We start from the raw sequence: 23,244 nt of genomic DNA, 5'->3' as shown, positions 1-23,244 counted from the left end.
AATCATCTAAGTGAGCTTGAGTTTCTAGTAATAAAAGTAGATACAAAATAAGTTAAAGTAAATGAAATATTTATTAAAGTAAATAGAAATGAAATTCACCTTCTCTACTTCTAAAATTAGGAAATTGCTATGAAGAAATGCTTATGGACAGTCTCCAATTGCTATGAATGCTTAAATACGTAGTATAAGATTATGAACCTATGTGGGATTTGAACCCAGATCTTTTGTGTAATTGCACAATGCTCTACCGATTGAGCTAGTAGGCTAGTGTTATCAATCTATTTAAGTAGTACTAATTGTATAGAGAAAATAAGTAATGCAAATGAAGAATTGAGCTTGTAGGCTAGTCTATGTAAAATATTCACAATAAATAAAAAATTACTCAAAAGTAAACCAAATAATCTTAAAAGTAAATAAAATAATCTATAAAAAAAACTGCAATAAAGCCCTTGGTTATGGTAACATAGTTTTGTTCTTTTATTTCGTATCTGGCAGGGGTTGGAGTTGGAAATGGGGCATGTCACTGTTTGGTGATAAAGTGTTGAACTCAAAATACCACAGCTCAAAAGTAAATAAAAAAAGGCTAAAAAGTAAATTAAAACATCATTAAAGTAAATAAATAGTATTACTTCTGCTCATGCTTCTGCTGCTCCTCCTGCATAGGCTGCACTCTTGCTCATAGCAGCTTCCCGTTTCGCTCAACTTTAAGAACTCCCGAGCAACATTTATAGTAGCAGGCAGTAGAACAAAAGTAGCATAGCAGCAGCAGGAGGTAGAGCAGAAATAGCATAGCAGCAGCAAGCCATGGCAGGGAAGCAGCAGCAGCAGCAGCCTAGGCCGGGCCAGCAGCAGCAGCAGCCTTGGCAGGACCTGCAAGGCAGCAGTTGCAGCCTTGGTAGGGCTTGCATGGCAGGGCAGCAACACTCAACCCGATCATTTACAAGAAGGTGGATATGGATGCATATGTTTGAGCGGGGCGGGCTATTAGGCTTGGGACAGTGATCATGGATGAGTTGGATAAGGTTGTAGCTGCTGGAAAAGTATGCTCATACTACACTTCTCCTGCAATTGCTGAAGCTCTTGCATTAAGATACGATCTCCAACTAGCAAGAAGATTGGGGTATTTAAAAGTAAATAAAAAAGAATCTAAAGTGAATAAAAAAGACTTTAAAGTAAACTGAATGAAATACACACAAACAATTGAAAGAAATAATTTCATCTCATAAATAAACCTACGTGGGATACGAACCCACATCTTTTGTGCACTTGTACAATGCTCTAGCTATTGAGCTAGTAGGCTAGTGTATATTGTCGAAGTAAATAAAATTACTTAAAAAGTAAATAAAAAAAATAAAACGATCTCAAAAGTAAATAAAATGATCTCAAAAGTAAATCTAATTTGAAAGGAGGTATGATCCTAAAAACGGATGCCTACATAGTCCAAATCCCAAAAGACTACGGAGTATTAGATATAGAAGGATCTGACATATTTGCTTTGGGGTATGAAATATTTCAACAAATGGATATGTTCCTTCCTTTGTTGTGCTATACAAAAGCCTGGATAAAATTATTATAGATAAAATTGACTAAAATATCATTACATAATGCAGCAATACTATAGTGGAATGCACAAAATGCATTCAGATGCCTATAATCCCTTTTTATATACTCTATACATCCAATATGCCTGATATACTAGAGCGATGTAGAGAAGATACATGACAAGCAGAATAAACCACATCAACCACCATCGTCTATTGGCAAGCATAACCCCATCAAGGTTAAATTACCTATAACTCATTTGTAAAGCATAATCCCACATCTCCAGAAGGCAGCCCAGAAATACCTTATCAATATGTCAAGGGTCAAAATGTGGATAGTCTTACTTAAGATATATAAGCAATGTATCCTTCATTATGCACATTTCGTAGTATGTTCTATCATTATTAGATTCCATGGTATAGTCCGAATGAAGGTTTGCAGATCCCAAAAGCTACCTGCACTAAGCCACTAATAGCCCACTTTAAAAATCCAACACAAGGTAAAACCCCCAATTCCCCAAACCACCTTTATCAATAAACTGAAGCCTTAGTAAAGTGAAATTCTGATAGAAATGCAGAACAACAACAATAATCAATGTTAAGAACGTACAAACTACCACAATCAGCTTTCTCCAAGACATAAACTCATAGTTAAGAATTTAAGCTATACTATCATACATTTCATACAAGAAGAGATTAATGTACCAGTGAAATATAAGCCATTTCAACTACATCCATACATTGAACAAGATACTATTGCCTCGCAAATCGCGATTGCGAACTCAAGGCATAAAAGTAAAATAAAAACTCATAAAAGTAAATAAGATTTTATTAAAAGTAATTATCCAAAAGTAAATTAGTATCCAACCACCCAAAGCATATCCCTGATAATCCAATTCACCATTGAATTATCTCCTGGAAAACAATTAGAAATGCATTGCACTTTTAAAAAACTCAAAAATTATATGTCATTGCACAAAGAATAGCAACAGATCATAAAATTGCAACCAAAACAGCACGAAATTATTGATCTAATTATAAATTAAAGAGAAAACACAAAGTAATCACAAATACCGAAACAAAAAATTGTGAAAACCCTAGTTTTCGCAATCGAAATCACATAATATTAAAAATTCGAATTAAACCAAATTCAAAAACGATAATCGAAATCAAATTAACTTACTTGTTCATAAAAAACCAACAACAAAGATCCAAGAACATATTCAATGAATCAGATATGCGATAAATAGGAAAAAATAGCGAAAATCCTAATTTCAAATTCCAAATAATCGAGAATTAAATACGCAGTAACTAATTAAATAAAAAAGAAAAACAAAAACAAAATCAAATAACTTACTTGTTCAAAATAACAGGTGACGAAGATGGAAGAAAAAATTCACGAATTTGATATGCGAAGAACAATGAAAAATCGCACCAGGGAGAATTTGAAGGAAGAGAGAGAAAGAGTGAAGAAGAGAGAGAAAGGGAAAAAAGAAACTGATGAGTTTTTGGGGTAGTCATTCAAAGTATTGATTTTCCTATTTTGCCCTTAAAAAGGCGGGTGAGATCTCGGCCTTTAGATAAAGTGTAATCAACGGTCGAGATGAGTTCCTAGTTCTCATTATTCACCTTGGTTCTCACATGATCTTAGTTCTATATATATTATATATATATATGTATGTTTATATTTGTTTTTTTTTTGTTCATATATAAGTTATTAAGTGTTGTAATATGCTACGGAGTATCAAATATTCAAATATGTATTCATTTCTATAATTTCTTACATATATATTTAAGGTCATTGAAGTAATGCATGACAAATAATGTACCGTATTTGATCGTGTCATTAATTTTGGAACAATAGAGGTAATATCTATTATATTTTCTTGAAATGGAGAAATTGTGCTTGATTCACTCGGGTTAGATGTAGCTAGGAGCATATGGACAAGATCCATAACAAATCATTTCTAAACAATGCTACTAGTTATGAATCATCTAATTCAAATACACATGGTCGAGATCAACAATAAATCATTCCTAACTAGTTATGAGGACGCAACGTTATTCACACCTTAATTTAAAATGTAGAAGTCAATTTAACACAGATGAAAAAGTCAAGTCACCCCTCAATTAAAATAAGTCATCCTACATTATTTTATTAAAGTAACCCATAATAGTTAAAAAAAAAAAAAGATAAATAATTCTAGTTGATTGCATCGAGATTTATAGAGAATGAACGTAACGACACATAAAACTTAGGGGTTTTTGGATCATATGACCAATAAACTCTTACCTTTATTTGTCTTAAACATGGAAATTAATCATTGAAACTTAACTTTCTTCACAAATTCTTACATGTGGTTGGCCACACTGTATGGTCAGCTATGATAGGGGTTACTTTGTTAATATTATAGGGGTTACATGGTTAGTTTTACATGGGTTACTTCATCATTGCTATAAGGGTTACTCAGTTAGTATTATAGTGGTTACTCGGTTAGTGTTATACGGGTTACTTTGTTAATTTACAAGCGGGCACATGGTGTGGTCAACCGTACATGAGACGTGCTGATTTTCCTTTTATTTTGTTTGAAGTGACTAAGTGTGATTGTTACCTTAAATTTTGGGGAATAAACAATTAGGTAGAAACCATTATCCGAAATAAATGGTAATTATTACCCAAACCTTCTAATTAAACACTTGATAACAATAAATCGATAATGTTTTAATTAAACCCGTTTTCATCCAAAAAATTACAATTACCAAACATACTCTTGGTGTTTTACCTAGAGTGAAGTTCATCATGAATGGGCTTGAACTAACATACATAAAAAGCATATTCAACTTGTTATGACTTTATTTTTATGGTTGTCTACTAGCTTTAAGTAAACGCTCATGTTGTTCATGACAGTTATGTCTAAAATAGATAATAAATAATTATCTCTCAACCAACTCCATAGACTTGTTATCATTACGAAAATAAAGTAATAAGCTGTTTACCCATTCAAGTTCACACTTCTACTTCAAAGTAACTTTCATAAACTATAAAGTATTAGTCACTTCAAATACATTAATAAGTTAATTATTTGTTTATTACACTACATGATTGACGCACTTAACTAGAGACAATCAATGTAATGTTATAATCTCTACCTTTGAATAAACCTAATATCTTTGCTCTAAAAAAAAAACCGTGAAATCATAGCTTATACATAATTACATAATTAGTAGAAGTATATGATATTCATAATTGCTTCAACTAACTAATAGTCTAATACCATGAAAATTAAGATGTTTTCCTACTCATTTTCTTCTACATTTAGATATCCAAATTGATGCATTATTGAGTATCAGCATAATTATTAACACCTCCACTAGTTACACTAATTAATATGTCAAATAAGTACTAATTAGTCTACATTTTATTAATTTTCTTTTTTTAAAATTTTGTGAGTGCGTTGAGAATCACCGACCAATAAACTTAACTATAGTCAGCCATGAAATCTTAGATCCGAATAAAAGTAATAGATTGTGAGAATATTCATCGTAATAGTCCTAGATTAGGGCCTTTTGATGAATAGCTGTATATACATTTACTTTTTTTCCTACTTGTACATGACCTTTTTATTTAGTGACACAAATAAGGTAGTATTGTCGAGAAAAAAAAAAAAAAATTAAAATTGTAGTAGTAACTTCAAAAGGTGATTTTTATTACCCATTGACTTTTTAGTTAATTTATAGTTTTTCAACAATCATTTTTAATAGATGCTAAAATCACATATTCTTCTTGTGTTATATTTTCTTTGATTTTATGTGACATAAAGTATGAGTAAAATATATTTTTAACTGTTGGTCAATTCACTAGATCATAAAGATTTAAGTACGTCCGTCAGATGTTATGGCATACAACTATACAAGTGTTGTTGTACCAAATGTCGAGTACTAATTTTCTTATCTTGAATTTGTAATGTTTGACTTAGCTTCTTTCTCAATAACAAATAAAGCTTCCAATAATAAATATCCAAAATGAGATAAAATTTATACCTTTGGGTCTTTACTAAACATATAAAGAGGTGATATATCTTATGTGCGATCAATTTTATGGTACAATAGAAATTTATCTTATATCTAGTTCATTGTACACAAATGATCTCTAGTACACGTACAACCAAATAATTCTTATCCATTCATTTAAAACATACTTATAAAGTATTATATCATACCTTTCAATAATTTGAAAACAACATCTAAATCAATAAAAGCAACAAAATAATGTCATTTCTTGAGAATTGAGAGGTGTAAACTCTAAAAGATGATGAACATCCATCCAAAAATATCGAAGTTGTTTGCTTATTAGCTCGTGGATGCTCTTGTTTCAATTATAATTTTCTGACATTATTCTTCAAGTAGTGATGAATCATAGACCCACCACAACTTAAGTGTATGGCCTAAATTACGAGACTCAATGCACTATCTTTGATCTCCACTACCTTATGATAAGTTTATTGAGACTAATGTCAAATTTTTGTATCGTGATGTTTTAGCTTTATCTACTACAATTTGGTACGGTTTTAATTACCTAAAATGTATACATGTAGGAATGAAGAACGTTTTATGACGGTTTGATTGAATAGAGAAGGTAAAATTATTCAACTAGTGTTTTTTAGCCCGTCAGTCTGTCACGTCCTGGGAATTGGTTTTGCACGAAATATCAGATCAATGATCACTCATAAATGTCTTGGAGATATAATAATAATATACTTCTTTCGTTTACTTTTAGTTGTAATAGGTTGATAAATTTTTTTGTCAAACTAGTTGTTGCAACTAAAAGTAAACAAATTAAGCTAAGTAATTGATTAGTTCATGATAATTTTGTTAGATTAAGCCTTCAATTAATCTATTGCTTTGAATGACCTACCACGGGAATTTGTGGAACACTTAATTCAGATGGACTATTTTGTTTATAATTCAGGAGCATTATATGGAATATAAATGTGCTAATTCTCAACTTGGCCTAATATTGTAATTAATAATCATCAAGATCAATTGTACTCCCGTAGTAATTGTAAATTTTATTGTTGCATATCTTTTATATTGATATATAAAAGTAGTAATTGTACTCAGTTCGTTTAAGGGGAAAGAATATTCTAGTTTGTTTATGTATATATAAAAAGGCATCAATGCAAATTGTTACGAGTAGTTGATATTGACATATTGTTGGTCATTAGGTCATCCTTAAAAGTCTTTCCATAATACAAAATGAAATTTTAGAATACTTAAGGCAAGAGAACACATCCCCTAAAACTAATTGAATGACGTCCCTTGGTATGTATTTATTCATTTATTTTGTTTCAATTGTACATGTATATTGGAGAAAATGTTGTGTGAGTTCGAACTCATGTTGAGATGAATAAAATTTATTGGACATTTTATATAGGTAATTGGATATTTTATACAAGTTTTTGAAGTTTTCATATAAATTATTAGACACTTCAGTTATTGAAATTTTGTGTTGGGTAGACTCACGGTGAAATTTACTCATCCAACACTTGTTGTTTATGAAATTCACATCCATTATTCAATACAATTAGCTTAGAGCAACTACAATAATGGTTAGCTATTTGATCTTCTAGCTTGAATTGTCATATTATATTCTCTCTCTATATATTATATTTCGAGTAATTTTTTGCTCCAATGACTAGCTTGTTGTCAGTTAATTTCTTTCAAAATTTTCTTATTTGATCAATATTATATTACAAACAATTTATTTCCAAGTTAATTAGCTTGGTAAGCTAATTAATTAATTATCCTCCAATGTTTTTGTTATTAGCTTGTAAGTTATAAAAATTGCAAATGAATCCACAATAACATTAGAAAACAAGCAAATTGATATTGTAAAGCTACACAAGAAGATAAATCAAATAGAATATCACATAATTATAATGGCATGTTATCCAATATATAACTATCGATCCAGGATAATATTATATATATATATATATATATATATATATATATATATATATATATATATATATATAGGGAATGGATCATGTGAAAACAAGTCTAAGGCTGAAAACTAAAAACAAATAATCTAGACCATTGATTCTAATCTAACGGAGGAGATTAATTTCGTGTATTAGACATACGCTCACTTCTTCCTCCTTCACACATCTTCTCTCTCTAAAATTTCAAGCAATTCTTTCTCTCTCTTTCATGTTTTGGATGGAAATTCTATCATCAAATTGGTAAGTTTATCAATTTCATCATCAATTTCTTCAATTGTTTAAATGTATATGTTCAATTTATTTAGCTATTTTAATTTTTCGGTTTAATTTCTTCAGTTATAGTTCAATTTTTCGGCTTTAGTTTTCACTTTTGTTCGATTTTTACGGCTTAATTTGTTCAGTTGTGTTAGATTTTTTGTGCTAAGTTTTTTTCAACAATTTTGTTTGATTTTGCGATTTCGTGTTCGATTTTGTTCAATTATGTTCGATATCCTATTTGATTTTGCTTGATCTTAGTAAATTAGGTTTTTATGTGTAATTTTTTGCTCGAAATTCTACTCTTTACTTTATTTGAGCTATTTCATTCGTAATCGAGTTTCATATGAGTGTAATTACGTTATAATTCGACTTAATTTCTTCGTTTGGCATTCTTGAGCTTCATTTGTATTTTATTTGTAATTTTTGCTCGACTTTATTCCGGTTTTGAATGCAATTGTATTTTCGTTTAATTTTGTATTTTCTAATTGGCTGAATTGTTGATTGTTGGAAGTTGAATTGCTGATGTTGGAGTCGAGCTTTGGTGGCGAATTGGTGGAGCAATTGGTGGCTGTTGTGTGGGCGTCTGATAAAGCCTTCTGTAAATGCGATTGCTAGCTGCATGTATTAAATAGTAAAGTATGTTCTGATCTGCATATAATTAGTCAATATTAGCTGGTTGTTAATGTTTCTGAATCTACAATTATTTCTGCAGCTAATGCTAAATTAGATGATATGGTGTTACAATTTCAAAATATATCAAAATAGAGCCACTGCTTTTCAATTTCTATCTTTTAGCCAAAGACGAATTGTTGTTATTCTTCCATATAGTTTATGGTGAATGTTACTTGGACTTGCATAGTTGGTTGGAGTGACTAATGGTGCAAACATGAAATAGTTGATTTTAGCAAATTACAGTCTATGGCTTATGTTGATTTTAGCAAAAGTAAGTAATTGATAATAAACTGGTCATTTTTTTAAAGTGTACAAGTTTACTAGTACCGCAAATCTTGTAATCCATTGTTTATTAAAGCTATAGTTTAAGTCTGCAAGTGTAATTCATTCATTATGTTCTCATGATGAGTGATTCGTTATTAGTGCAAATAAAGCCTGACATTTTTATTATAAACCTTCTCAAAAAAATAGTAAGCAACTCTATAGATTAGCATTAGCCCCTTCTAATTCATATAGCTTCCTTGAGACTCTCTGGCCTCTATCATCAATCAGATTGTTGTTAGTAGGTTAGGTTCTACACCGTATACATACAAAGTTACCAACCAGCTTTGTCCTTGATTCTCAAAATGGTTGCTAAATTGCTAGCAAAGGTAATTGCTTTGATCTTGTTTATTCGGATGTTATGTCTGCATTGTTATACTGGAAGTTCAGCTTAATGCTTATGCTATCTAGTGTAATAACTGTTTTTTGGAGTTTGCAATTGATATTTTTGTTGAAGGTGGTCAGACACAAGTCTTTTTTTTTTTTTTAATGTATATGTTTTATTTCAGTTTCCTTGATTTTTTTTTACAGGCAAAGTATGAATCTAGGCGCACAGGCCGCACACATTTCCAAAGTGATAAAGATCAATGCAGTGCACTTTATAGGCATTTAAAAGAAAGATTGAAGGCCGGTCATTTTACTATTAAACAAATCTTTGACAGATGCAGAACGTGCTTGCCTGCCAACAATTGAAATTGAACATTGGAAGTGGCTTGTATTTAAGTATTGGAACTCTACAAAACAGAGGGTAAGTCTTAAGATTTTGCTTGTAATTACATTACACTAAGTGACATTCGTCTTTTTAATCCAGCATATAATTTTTAAATGTTTTAGGAAATGAGTGAAGAATTGAGCTAATGCTAATTCAAAGAAGATCGAATCTGAATGTGGTGCCATCAATAGCTAGGATAATCTATGAATTGGGGAGCAATCTTTTGTAGAATGTTAGTTTAAACAAGAATTATAATTGTGATTTCTGATGCTATATCAGTGAATCCTGTGCGATTTATGATTTATGGCTGCATGTTAAAAATAATAATAGCCTCAACAATTTATTAATGCCAAGTTTTATGGCGATTGACTCTTCTGGCCCAAAATCAGTCCACGAATATGTTGTCAAGGTTAGTTTTAATTGTTTTTTGCAGCTCAATTTTTACCTTGTTTGTTAAATTCTCAAAATTCCCAATCTTGCTGTATTTTGATTAGCTATGATGTTGGTTTTCTGTTTTCAATTTCATGTTTATTGGATTAATATTAGTAATTTTTCATAAATGTGGTCCGTCTTTGCAGGACTATGTATTTGTCTATGGTGTTGCATCTATAAAGTACTATGTCGTCATGCGTTATCTGATAAGACAAATGTTTTGGTTGTAAGCATCTACGTTTTTGGCATGTTGAAAGCCTATTAGCTCAATTGGTCGAGCACCGTGTAATCACGGGATGTAGGTTCGAATCCTACATAGACTTTTTTAATACCCTTTATTTTTATATTTAGTGACCTATGGGTAAATGGCGTCAAATTGATATAATTACCCTAAGTTTATATATAGTTACCTTATTTCCGTATATAAGGACCTTAGTATCATGGAAATTTTGTAAGTTTTATTTCAGTCACCTTATCTTTGTATATAACAATCTCTATGTAAATGTTGTCAAAATCGACGTAGTTACCTTATTTTTATATATAGTGACCTTTCTTTTTGTATATAGTGACCTTTATGTAAATGGTGTCAAAAACTTAGTCGATGTAGTTACCTTATTTTTGTATATAGCGACCTTAATGTAAATGTTGTAAAAATTGATATAGTTACCTTATTTTTGTATATAGTGACCTTTATGTAAATGTGGTTAAAATTGAAATAGTTACCCTATTTTTGTATATAGTGACCTCTAAGTAAATATTGTAAAAATTGATATAGTTACCTTATTTCTATATATAGTGACCTCGGTGTAAATGTCATCAAAATTAATATAACTCGATATAATTACCTTATTTTTGTATATAGTGACCTCTGGGTTGTTTCACACCATCGGATTATCTAGTGAACATTCAATGGCTAAGATTGCTTGTTTTTAGTTTTCACCATAAGCACTGTTTTTAGCGGAACCTCTCCCTATATATATATATATATATTTATATATTCCATTTGCATTTACATTAATAAATATGTTAGGAAATAGACGAGGATTGATTGATTTAGGTTAAGTATTTGATATGTGCGGAATATAGACACCAATTATAAAACGTCAATTTGAAAAATAAAGTAGAAAATAGATGAGATGAACACACGAATTAATGGATATACGTGATTCGGTCAACGTACATGACCTACGTCCACAGGGTAAGGGATGGTATTTTCTTATTAGTTTTCATGGTGGATAAACAAGTGAGATACAAATACTCTCCATCTCACAAAATCTCTCAAGTGGAGTTACATATGGGCTTGAATTGACTAGGCTAATCAATTTATAGCACTTAAACACTTTTAATTATCCACGCAACGGTTCCTTATACAGCACAAGGAAACCCAAAAGAAACCCTAAATTATTCCCCAGGGAATATCATTAGTAGCCGTCGTAAACAAACCCGAAATTAGGAAGCAAAAACGTCTTCATTCGACTAGGCACAAACGTGCTATGTAAAACGGCCATGACTTTCTTGTTTCTTATGGAATTGGGCATATGACCAATCGTTGGAAAGCTCTTGAAACAAGCTATCACCTCCAACTTAAATTGAGAGATATGTGGGTTTGAAGTTGACCCTTTGCCATTGCACCAGATTTCAATTCACAATTAACAAAATATTTTAAATAGGATAGTCAAAAAGAAATTGAGGGAGTGATAAATTATCAATTATGTAAACAGTCTTGTATATTATTTAGTTTGTACATCACTAATGTAACCATAACCTTATAATAAGAGTCCTTTTGTATAAATTATACTCAACGTAATTGAAATAATATTTTATATATACGACGGAATTATATTGAGAGGACTCTTGAAATTGGACTTAGTATTATAGTTAATGTTCATTATCTTATAAAATGTCAATACCACGAAGTTGAAATATTTTTGTGCAGCAAAAGTTCGGTTATTTTGATTTACGTTCATGCATATAATATAATAATAACGGATTAAAAGGGTCCATCACTTTCTACTAGAAGTAGCCTTGTCAACGTTCGTTTGTCACTCTTCTGCATGCAGTAATTTACACGCCTCACACTTTGTGATCACAACTCAGAAAAGATTAATAGGTTCAAATTCAAGTGCAACAACCAAGTTGACTTAACAAAAAGGACTTAGTTTGGTTCCTTTAACAAATATGCCCGCATGAATCATTTCTTTAATATTATTATTCAATCAACATTTTCAGGGATACATCACTCTCATGTTTAGCTGACAGAAAAGACATTGTAATTTCACATTAATTATAAATCAACTTATTATGTATGACAAATATCTAATTAATTAACCGCACCTCAAAATTTTCAGTCCTAATCGGTTTTTTAATGAAATAAAACCTATAGTTCTAATTATCTAATCATGCAAGTGTTATACATAACTCTGATCCCTCATTGTCATTAATTTTTATCACTTTTTTTTTTTTTTTTTTTTTTTTTTTTTTTTTTTTGGGTGAAATTGGATCAAGTTGTATTCAAATTGGGCAAGACCTTGATTGTTATGGATGATATCTGAGATTGATGAATACTCTCTTTGACATTGCCTTCCATGAGGAGGTTGATCTATTGTAGTTTTGAAACTGCTCGCATAAAATTTGACACAATTGATAGTTGAGGAAAAATTGACCTTTTTGGTTGGATTAAGTAGTGGATGGGTCATTTTAAGGCATTACACCAATGGGGCGCTAGTAGGGGTGGGTGGTGGTTGTTCCTGGTGTAACCCGACAACCCATATTCAGTATCTGTGAATACCCTATCGTCCAGCTAACCACCTACACAGGAAATAAGGATTAGCTAACTCCGGGGTGAATGTGGGGATAACCATTCTAATGGTAAAGTAAGAAAGTGTTTAAGAAGAAGAAGAGAAGGTATTAAGGAAGAGAATAAGAGAGAGAGAAAGAGAGAGAGAGAGAGAAAGAGCGCATTTTTTGTTACCTTTGTTTAAAGAGTTGGATTGGTTATGTTCTGCCAGGTGGTTGCATGCCATGGAAACAATGTACATGCCAAGTGTTGGTCATCCCATGCCACGTGGTGTGCGCAAAATGACCATGGCCATTGCCACTATGAGTGAATACCGATATGAGCTTTCTGGTGTACATTTGTAACCCGACCCATTTCCAAAAGGCTTAATATCGGATCAAGTCCCATATGGGTATCATCCAATACAACTAGCCTCCCAAGTGAGGACGTCTGTGCAACTGATGTGCTCTACTTTATATTCAGGTTGGGAGAAAAAAATCTCCGATTTTCCCCCCCAAGTGAGCTTGTCTGTTGATAGCAGATAAGCTCTACTTTATATTCAGGTTGGGAGCAAAACATTTCCGAATTTCCCCCCAAGTGAGCTTGTCTGCTGATAGCAGATAAGCTCTACTGTATATTCACGCTGGGAGCAAAGAATCTCCGACTTGCCCCAGCGGAATACTAAGCGTTAAATTTTATTTTTATTTTATTTCCTTTTCTTTTCTTTCTTTCTTTTTTTAGATGGGAAGTTTGACTAGTCCAGGGATACATGTCATAGATCCGGCTAAATAGTTTTGAATTTACAAAAATTTTCGACCTTTGATTTCTAACTGACCCATCACATCAATCGTCTTCTTTTAAATCTATAAAAACTATATTTTCTTCCCCTTTTTCCTTTTCATCTTCTTAAAAAACCTCTCCAAATCACACTTAAGCGAATTCTAAGTGTATATGTGTAAGCTTAATAGCGGCTATCAGGCTTTCTCAAGTGTAGCGGGGATTTGGAGTTCGACACTTTTGCTACTTTTAAGGGCGTTTTTTGATAGAAAATTCGAAGGTATTCACGAACCCTAACTTTAATTTAGCATGTTTTTGATTTTTGCGATTTTAGCGTAGTTGGCACTCGTAAATGTCTTATAGTAGTTTTGAAGAGGAACAACCCACCCTTAGTACCGTTAGGCATTGCCTTATTTGGCAATCTCTAGGTAATGATATCGGTAAAGTTCAAGAAACAACGTCGTCTCTTTCAGATAACATTGACGATCCGTTTCAGCCGTTAACTGCTGAGAGCAAAGGCAAGCCTATTACCGTCATAAGGTTATAGCTGAATGTGAGAGGTCTTTTCGACCTAACAACCTTGATTTACCTGACGACATTGAGGTCGTTGACGTCGAGCTAGTTAGCATCCGTTATCACCTGCGCAGCTCCGCATATAAGCCAAACCTTGATCAATACGGCTCCAACGTTGTTCATATCGGGATCAGAACCACTACAATGCCAAAGGTTAAGCAAACCAGTTACCAGCCACATGTTGCCCCTGACGCTTCTCCCGATAAAGCTGAATCTAGTAGAAGGCCCGGCAAAGCACATGCGGTCATTTCTGATGAGTCTAAATCTAAAGAACGTGAGGTAAGCCAAAATGATGAAAAGGGGTCCAAATCTTCTGTGCATGAATCTGCCGTCAACTCTGTTCTCGGCGACGAGGAAGATGGCGGTGAGGAGGTAAACTAGGACGAAGGCAGGATTGTTGGGGAGGAGGAAGATATTGTGGATTTGATGGCGTTGGTTACGAAAAAGGAAGGCCTAGATGAAGGCTATAACTCCGAAGAGGATGATGCGGAGTATCGGCATCCCATTAATGTTGATGCTAACAGCAAGGTCGCCAAAACCAAAATAAACAAAGTCTGGCACAAACTTGCTCTTGAAAAAGATTATTGCCGACATGCCAAACGATTCTATCGGCTTCCTAATGGGTATGAATTGACCCTGCACCCTTAGGGTCCACTGTATTGGACTGTTTAGATGGTCATGTTGCCATTTATGCCAAGCATCTTAATTCGGCCTCCACTTCCCCATTCATCATTTTATCGTCAAGATTCTGCGGGCTTGGAACGTTTGCCTTGTTCAGCTCACTCCGCAGACTATTCGAACGGTAGTAGCAGTTGTTTGGGTTATGCTATACAAGAATTTTCCTTTGACCCTCAACTCGTTCAGGAGACTTCACTGGCTAAAGCGAGACGACCAATCTGAGGGAAGGTGGTCAATTTACATAGCTCCCCACAAGTATACCATCCACCGCAAGCTATCTAGTTGTAAAGGCTGGCAAGACAAGTTTTTCTTTATGCCTGTTCCAAACGACTTCCCAATTAGAAGGACTTTCTACCGTCCTCACTCACGTTTTGATTATATTGCTGAGAGAGGTCTTAGCGTTCAAGAACTTCGGGTGGACTGCAGCTCAGCGGGTGTGTTGTTCAGGTCACCGACTGGACGAAACCTGATTAGGCTAAGATCGAGGCAGCCTTCAACAACAAAGCTCATGAGCATGCTACTGGTTTTGAGCAACAACAATTTGCTAATGAGGATCTCTTCAATGCCGACCCAGTGAAGTGGATACTTTAGTGGACCCCAACCTTTTGAACTCTCCCGTACCTGAGGGAACGCAAGAACCTCAAGCTTGAAGGGGCATGCAATCATCACCGATATCATCAGCATTGATGTTTTTGAATTTTTTGTTTATCGCAAAACTCTTTTTCTTTTGCTTGTGCTGCTTATTGGCATGTACCCTATTTTTGTGGTGATGCCTGTCGAATGTATATTGCTACTTTGTTTATCAGGTTGCTACTTTGATCATGGTTACTCTCATTATTACTTACGTCTTAAAAATGATGCTTATATATCACGAATATTTTATGCTTGACCATGTATACTATCTGCTCCCCCCTTAGTGAGCGTACCTGCATAGCTTGTGCACTCACTAAAGAATCGAATTTATATACAATACGCATTTCCATTTCCGTTTGTTTCTTTCAAATTTACATATAATATGCATTTCCATTTTTGTTTTCTTCTTTTGAATTTATGTATAATATGCATTTCCAAGCTTCTTAAATAGCTTTTTATTTAAAAAATTTATGGTGATTGTTTTGTAATTTGTCTTAGTTATTTTAGATTACTATATCTGCTGTGTATAGGCCTTTTATCGGCTTGCTATTTTATACAAGTTGTATACTGTCGGTTCAAACTATTACACTGGCCATTTGAGTAGTGCATATTTGCCCCTACTGAAATGCCTCTTTCGGCTATCTTTTATCATGGGTACGCCTCATGCCGGCATATACCATGATCTGATTTGCCAGTATTATACTTTAAACCTACAACCTCACAAAGAGTAGATGTCCACAGTTGATTAGACCATGACTTTACTACTTTCAAGGGAGTGGTTTTTAGCTGTCCATCTCATTTGGTTATGTTACCTCAAATGGAGGATTCCTAACAACATGTTGCTATCAGACTAGGTACCTTTCATTTTATTATCGGTACTGTTTCGGGTACGGATCTGGGGGTTTTGACTTGAGCAGGCTGGGTCCAGCTGGGTAACCTGCACAGGGTGACAAACGTAACTGTCCTCGGGGTTGGCTCGAGGAACCCCCCTTTGATGCTTAAGTTAGAGTGTCTTTAGAGAGAGAAAGTGTACTTAGATAAAGAGAGAGAGAGAGAGAGTGTGTACTTAGATAAAGGGAGAGAAAGAGAGTGTAATAACTTGTGTGTCTAACCTCTTTTCTGTTGTACTTAGTTCCTTATTTATAGGTGTACGATCCCCTTTGAGCGAAGTCATACTCGGTCAGCCTGCCGGTTGACTCTATAGGGCTGATGAGCCCCTCTGAGTGTTCTTCCAGCGGTGAGTGTGCACCCCGTGAGTGAGGCTGGGAGCCTGGTGATAGCTCAGCAGAAGCTATCCCATACAACTAGCCCCTCAAGAGGTGGTATGAGGTCACTCATGCCAGATCTTGTCTTAACAGTGTGTTCCTTCTTGATGAGCCTCGCTGGGAGGGAATAGCTCAGTAGGAGCTATCCCATACAACTAGCCCCTCAAGAGGTGGTATGAGGTTACTCATGCCAGCTGTTTTGAGCGTGTAACCTTATCGATAATTGCTCAACAGGTCGTCCGGCTGAGACCTCCTGCATACCTTTAACCCCTCAAGTCTCGGGATTGTGTATGCGATTATGAGACTTGGGAGGACATGCTACGAAGTATTGAAGACAAAGTTTGTTATCACTTGCTGATGATGGTCGCTTTTCCATGTGTGAAGAAATTATTATCTTAGTGTCATAAGATGTTGATTACTCATGCTGACACTAAAGGGATAATGAACTTGCAGCGAGGAATCTCGATTACTCCCACCGAAGTTTGAGAATTGACGAGCTTGTAGGGAGGAATTTTGGTTACTCCCGAGAAATGACGAGCTTGTAGGGAGGAATTTTGATTACTTCTGCTGAAGTCTGAGAAATGATTTTTTATTTTTTTATTTTTTTATTTTTTTATTTTTTGGCGGGAACAGTATTTGCATGCTTGGGACACATGTCAGTCATCCAAGGTCGGTTTATTTTTACTGAAGTGACATGGCGGTTTTGTTTTATTGATTGACTAAACCGCCTATTAACTATTGCATTTAATTTCACTGTCCCCTTTTTAATTCCCCCCTTTCATTTTCTCAATTCTCGTCTTCTTCTTTCAAATTTTTTGCTCTCCTTTCTCTCTTTCCATTACTCTTCCTACAAACGATCGCCGGTTCTGGTTGTTGTAAGTTCTTTCCTTTTTCTTCCTTTGCCTTCATTTTGTTTTACTTTCCTTCTTTATTTGCTTACTTTCTTCAATTTTTGTCCTACATTGGGGCTATTTTTCCCTTTGGTTGTAGTTCGAAGTCCTCGCCCCCATTTTCAATTTTTGGTGCCGCCATTGTTGCTGCGCGCACTTGCTCTTGTGGTTTTTCTTCGAAAAGGTACTTCCTTTGTGCCTTTCTTTCTACTTTTGTAGACTCAATTGCGTTCCTTTTCTTTTTTCTTCGCAAGATTAAGTCTTTTTTCTTAGATTTAACTATTCCTGTTCATTTTTCCTTTTGTTGTTGTTTAATTGCGCTTTTTTGCATCTTTCTTGCAATTTTTCTTCTTTTCTTGCTTAGTCTCTTCTGAATTTGCTCTTAGGGCGCAACTGATTTTGCTTTTACCCCCCAATTTTCTTTGTCTTTTGGGGTCCTTTTGTTGCTTGTAGATCTTAAGAAGTCTGACGCTATTAACAGTCAGAATCCGAGTTCTCCTTCTGTTCGTACTGAGTCCGCTTCTTCCCTGAGTCGTCTCGCTCAGGTGAGCGTTTTGAGCAAACTTCTTTTATTTCTCCTATCTCTCCCCTCATTCCCTTGTAAGTATTTATGCCGGGTGACACACTTCTTGATGGGAGCAGGGTGAGTACTATTGCGAACCCTCTAGTTGGATCTGGGTCGAGCGATAGTCGTCTTGCTGCCGGCACCGCTTTCCGCCCTTTTTATTCTAAGACTCGCCTTGATTTCTTTGATCCTTATTGCGAGCAGGAACTCACTTATAATGGAGTTTCCCTCTCACATGTCATGCGCTTGAGAATGCGCGCAATGCGCCATAAACACTTAGCCGATGAGGTTAAGGCTAATCCCCCTGATGTGTCTCTTGTTAGCCCCATTCCCCATGTTCAGCCTTTAAACAGTTTTGGTTAGCTTAATGACATGGCTGATGTGAATCGGTTTGATCACTATGTAGTGCGGGGTGGTCGTTCTCCAACTACTTCACCATCTCCTTCTCTTATCAAGAACATGAGCAAAGCTGTGGAGTCTCCTAGTGAGCAGGCTTTTCAGGACTGTCGGCCCTGCTACGTTGTTGAGCTTGTGGAGGAAGGGAAATCCGAATTTTATCCGGACAAAAGGTGCAATAGTCCCAAGAATTTCATATTGGATTCTAACTGGTGTAAGGACGCTGAGAGGTTGGACCTTGCGACAGTGGGCCAAAAGTTTTATGGGTGCCTGCTGAGGGATCAAAGCTATATGCTCTTCTTGCTGGGCACAATACTGTTTTCCCTCCCAACTGGACTTGGGCTTGTGCTTTCCTTTGGACCAAACTTTGGACAAGGTTTTTCGCGCTTTTAATCTTTGCATCGCCGTGCTATGGTTCTTGCGTTTCCAGCGCTACCTAGAATCGCTGATCTTGTTCATGTCCCTAATGAGCCTAAAAAGAGCATCTTTTAGCTTTCTACAGCTCTACCTAGAATCACTTTTGATGCGCTGCAGGGAGCTGGTATAGGTGATTCCAAGTATCTTAAGATCTGGCTGCCCAACTCTCTTTACATTGTAGGCAACGCGCAGCTTTCTGCCATGCACTTGTGCTATACTCATGAGCCTGGTATGTTATTTTTCTTTTCGCTTTTAAGAGCTTTCTTTTTCTTTTGATTCTATCTGTCCTTGACTTATACTTTTCTTTGTTACTTTTTTGCTATTTCAGGTTACAACAAGTTAGATAGGACGATTCTCAGTCTGTAGGATAATTGGAAGGATCCTATCAGTGCCACCTCTAACAAACCTCTTGAGCTTTTTGACACTCTGGAGGTTCACGCTGGTGCCTTAAAGGGTGAAATTCTCTTGGCCGCTGCTGAGCTGAGATTTGTCTTTGGTATCGTAACCCCTGCAGACCTTGCTGGGCCTAGCAGAGCTGAAGCTGAACCTTCTTCTTCTACTGTGGGGAGCCGGCGAGAACTTCAAAACAGGCCGAGGGAAGTTACTTCGGGACCTGAGGCATTAGTGACGCAGAGAACTTCATCTTCTATGAAGGATCCTGCTGCGACTTCCGGCCAGGTGGCACCTTAATCCTCCCAAGTAAACCTACTAGAGAAACAAACTTCTGATAGTCCAAATAATGATAATGTCGATGATTTTGCTGACAACGTTCTCAACTTTCCTTCTAAGATGGAGGTTGAGGCTAACGCCGTGGTGGGTGATCCCCAGTTCATTAATTTGGAGGATGATCCCTTAGTCTTACCTTTTGCTGATGAAGTGCAGCCTGCTGCCAAGAGAGCTCGCACCTCGTCAGCGCTAGGTTCCCTTGCTTCTCACTCAGCTAACACTGGACTTCTTGGTGAGAATGCAGCGAAGGAAACTGGACCCCGTAACTCTAGCGAGCTCAACCGCTTTGTTCACCACTTCTTGAGTGATACTTCTGAGAATCCACTTTCAGCGAATTCTATGTCTGCTGGTGGCACTTTTTGCCTTATTGGGCCTATAGAGTTTGGGGAGGTGCCTATTTATGCTTCTCTTCGTCTTGTTCTGTGCCTAGCTAGGGCTGAGAATGCTCCTTTCCGACTCTGATGAATGTCCGGCCTGATGAATCTCTCTTTGTGGATAACCCTCAGCAGGGTGGCACTCTGGGGTACCGCCTTACTTAAGGTATTCGCCTTCCTGCAGACTCTACTAGTGGCTCAGTCAGCCTTCAAGCTACCACTGCGTGTCATAATCTTTAGAAGGTCAGTTTACTCCACTTTTTGTATTTCTTCTGCTTTTGTCTTTCGTTGTTCCTTTTCTCGCTTACTTTGCCTTTTTCCCTAACTTGTTGCCTTCTATTTTTTTACCATTTTGCAGCTTACCAAGTCTGCTAGGAACTTAGCTAATGCTTTGCTTTAATTAGAGAGAGAGTATCAGAGTTAGAATGCTGCTCTTGCTGAGAAGGATAAGGAGATTCCGTGGGTTGGTTCTGAGAGCGATGCGTTAGCGGGAGAGGTGATCCCCCTGAAGGAGAGGGCGGACGCCCTTTAACTTTAGTTGGAGGAACTTCAGCCCCTCAAGACTAAGCTGGCAAACTGCGAGAGGGAGCTTGGGTTTTCTCAGGTTAGGGTGAAGTCTTTGGAGGCTGAAATGGCTCGAGCACAAGCTAGGCGAGAGGGTGAGCTTGCAACGGCCAAGAAAGAAGCACTTAAGTCTTTTGTGCTTTCTCGTGCCTTTGCTAGGCTGCTTACTGATCGCCATGATGGGGGCTAGGAGGCGCTAGCCCGTTGTGTGAGCAGATTATATGGGGAGAGTGATGAGCAGCAGGCTCGCTTTAAGGCCTTTTAGGCTAGGTAGACATTGCTGGGAATGCTGAGCACCACAATTTTCCTGCTGACCATCCCTGCGTTGTTAACTACAAGGTTCCTGATGAGTGGCATTTATGCCATTATTTCAGCCTTTTTCACTAGAGAATTCCCCCGATTTGTCACTTGTTTATACCTCTTCTTACCATTTTTACCTTTATTTTAGTTACATTAGCTCCCTCTCGTGTTTTTCCTTCTCTTTTATCTATTCTTTTACTTTTTACCTTCTATTCGTGTGTTTTGATAGCTCCTAGCACTCGTGGGCGAATTTTGGATTGCTAGACGGAGTTAGAGTTGCTAAGCAAAGGAGAAGGCGCGCTGCTACAAGTAGCCGCGGGCGTGGGCCTCACTGCAGCGGGCGCGGATAGGGGGGATCCTGAGCTACGTAGCAGTTTCTGGAGATGGTTGGGAGATGGCTTGGAGAGGGCGCCGGCTCAGAGGGCCACCGACGCAACATTAAAGGCCGCGGGCGCGAGCTGAGTTTTCCCAACTTCGTACCCACAAAGGAGAGGGCGCGACAGCTTGACAGGAGAGGCCTCTCCCATGCCCGTTTGCCTTGTTTTAACAAGAGACTATAAATAGTTTTTGGCTTAAATCTTCATCCAACTACTATTCCATTGACATCAAAAACTCTTTGTAGAGAGAGAATATGAACATCTTTTAGGGAGAGAAATTAGCTAGTCTTCAAGTTTCAATCTTTGTAATCAAGATATTCAAGTTTTCTTCAAGATTATTGCAACTATTTCATGTTTGGCTAATCCTTCAACATTTATAATAGTAATCTCTTTTTCTTATTCTCTAGTCTTTAGTTTTATTGTTCTTACTTGTGTTTTCTTCCATAAATTTCCTAGCTTTACTTGGTTTATTGCTTTCTCTTTGATTTAGAATCATGCTGAGTTGTGTTAGGATTGAATACATGTTTAGTTTAGTTGTCATGGCTATTTTCCATTCTCTAGCTTAGATTTCTAGCTAGGGAATGGGGTGAAAATCATGCTTGCTTGAGTTTCTATTGATTATTGATTGGGTTTGTCCTTGAGTTGATGATTTGTGCTTAAATATGCTTGGAGTTATTGTGTGCACCTTTAATTCCATTGTTTTAGTCCTAAATTAGATGCATGAGAATGATCTAGTTTAGGTTTGATTGATTTCATCAACTTGCTTTGAGTAGTTACATGAGAATGAATTACTTTGAGTAGAGTTTGTACTCCTTGGTATAAATCCTTATTGATTTTCATTAGTTGTCTTGTTGGTCATGATTGGAACCCCCTCTCCCTAGTGCTTTTTGCCCTCATTATCTCTATAGTTTTGCTTTTCATTTTCATTTTAGAGTGTCTAGTTCAATCTCCTTATTTTTGGCATGATTAGGTCTCTTTTGATAGATTGTTTAATCATAAAACTTCTCAAAACAAACCATAATATCCCCTTTGTCACTAGCAATAGATTCTAGATTTCACAGTAATCGTGCATTACCCCCGTTTCTTTGGGATTCGACCCTAACTTGCCACTATCTCACATAAATTTGATAGAGCTAGGTTAGGAGTAAAAATTGTAGATTTGATCTAGGGTAGTAGTAACGACTTATTATCCCCCGATCAGTTCCCAATCATTCTGTGCTGAACTTAGAGGTGCCCTTCTGCCCCGATATTGCTACTGCCATTAGAGTAGAGACTCTGGCTGATGAACAATAAAGGTTTTAGCGGCTGTCCCCCCATCTTCCAGTGGTTCTTCGGAGTTCCCCTCACCTAGGTCTGTAGTCACTAGGTAGTGTTTGTTTATATCTTTGGGGTGTATAGCCGCCAAAGATTATGTTATTTGTGTGTTTGTACTTAACATTTTCTATATCTTTCTGGTGGGTTTGTCTAGCTTGAATTGGTTTTCTTTTGCTACCAACTCTTAACTAAATGTTTGTAAATGCTTAGTGGGTGGAGGTTCAGTCTGTAAATGCTTTTAATTCTTAGCTGAATGTTTCTTCACCCTGGTGTGAGGAGGTTCAGCTTAGACGTATGTATGTATATTGATAACTTTTGCTGTTATTTTGCTTATTGTTTGTTCCCTCCTGCTTGCTTCTTCTTTGGGAAATTTGCTGAGTTATGGTATAGTAGTGCCTAAGCCTTAACTTAGCATTTCCCTTCCTCTTCCAGGTGAAACCACTTAGGTTAGGTTTTCACGCTGGTCGGGAAATGTGTGCCTTTCTCTAACGCTTCCTACCTCATTTTTTATGCTTTCCCCACTGAGTTTTGTTGTTTATATGTTCCCTGCTTTATTCTTGCTTTTTGTGCTTGCGTATTCTTCTCAACATGGGTTTAGGCATCTTGCTGCTTTCAGCCTCTTTACCCCTTTACTTGGTTGCGTGGGGCTTTGTTGTCGGCACTATGTCCCTCGTTTGA

At 36.2% G+C, this 23,244-nt stretch overlaps 1 long non-coding RNA gene across 1 annotated transcript; it reads right to left on the bottom strand.

The window, feature by feature from the left end:
* Window positions 1-401: 401 nt before the first annotated feature.
* On the bottom strand, window positions 402-3,078 carry LOC110706240. The gene is made up of 2 exons (XR_002508281.1): window positions 2,899-3,078; window positions 402-1,103 (listed from the first exon to the last, which is right to left on the bottom strand). It is a non-coding gene; the product is annotated as an uncharacterized LOC110706240 (long non-coding RNA).
* Between the last annotated feature and the right edge of the window lie 20,166 nt (window positions 3,079-23,244).

This window comes from Chenopodium quinoa, unplaced genomic scaffold, assembly GCF_001683475.1.
Source record: "Chenopodium quinoa cultivar QQ74 unplaced genomic scaffold, ASM168347v1, whole genome shotgun sequence".
NCBI lineage: Eukaryota > Viridiplantae > Streptophyta > Magnoliopsida > Caryophyllales > Amaranthaceae > Chenopodium > Chenopodium quinoa.
This window is presented reverse-complemented; position numbering and strand designations above follow the sequence as displayed.